General features: G+C 38.8%; 1 protein-coding gene across 1 annotated transcript in view; it reads left to right on the top strand.

Annotated features, from left to right (window-relative positions):
* The window catches only part of SIL1 (SIL1 nucleotide exchange factor), a 610112-nt gene that overhangs the window by 518940 nt on the left and 90211 nt on the right, over positions 1-961 (top strand). The gene's annotated exons all lie outside the window — the stretch shown is intronic.

Here is a 961-nt window from a genome sequence, read left to right as displayed (position 1 = left end):
ATTCCATTGGGTCACCTCTCTTTGGAGTGGGCACAGATATGGATCTCTTCCAATCAGTTGGCCAGGTAGCTGTCTTCCAAATTTCTTGGCATAGTTGAGTGAGTGCCTCCAGTGCCCCATCAGTTTGTTTAAAAATTTCAATTTGTATTCCATCAATCCTTGGAGTCTTACTGCATCTTGGGCTTTTTTAGTGCATCTTGGACTTTTTCCTTCTGTATCATTAGCTCTAGATCATATGCTACCTCTTGAAATGTTTGAACATCGACCATTTATTTTTGGGACAGTGATTCTGTGTATTCCTCCCATCTTCTTCTGATGCTTTCTGCATCATTCACAATGTTTTGTCCATAGAGTCTTCAGTACTACAAGTAGAGGCTTAAACTTTTTCTTCAGTTCCCTCAGCTTGAGAAATGGCTGAGCATGTTCTTTCCTTTTGGTTTCTAACTCCATATGTTTACACATTTCATTATGGCATTTGACTTTGTCTTCTTGAATTGCCCTTTGAAACTTTCTGTTCACGTCTTCTCCCTCCTTATTTCTCCCATTTGCTTTACATCTCTACACTGTGGAGCAAATTTCAAAGTCTCTTCTGATATCCATTGTGGCCACTTTTTCTTAATGACCCTTTGCTTTCTTCCTGTGGGATGTTCTTGATGTCATCCCACAACTCTTCTGGTCTTCAGTTTTTGATGTCTAATACAACAAATCTGTTCTGGAAATGGTCTCTAAATTTAGGTGTTCAAGGTCATATTTTGGCTCTCATAGATTTCTTTCAGTTTTCTTCATCTTTATCCTAAACTTAAATATGAGCAATTGATTATCTGTTCCACAGTTTGCCCCTGGCCTTTTTTGTCTGATGAAATGGAGGTTTCCAGGCATCTCTTTCCACTGATGTAGTCAGTTTGATTTCTCTGTATTCTACCTGGTGAGTTCCATGTGTGTTGTTGTTGTTGTTGTTGTT

This window comes from Chrysochloris asiatica, unplaced genomic scaffold (assembly GCF_000296735.1).
Source record: "Chrysochloris asiatica unplaced genomic scaffold, ChrAsi1.0 scaffold00087, whole genome shotgun sequence".
NCBI classification, from domain to species: Eukaryota; Metazoa; Chordata; class Mammalia; order Afrosoricida; family Chrysochloridae; genus Chrysochloris; species Chrysochloris asiatica.
Note: the sequence above shows the minus strand (reverse complement) of the source record. Positions and strands in the feature narration are given on the sequence as shown.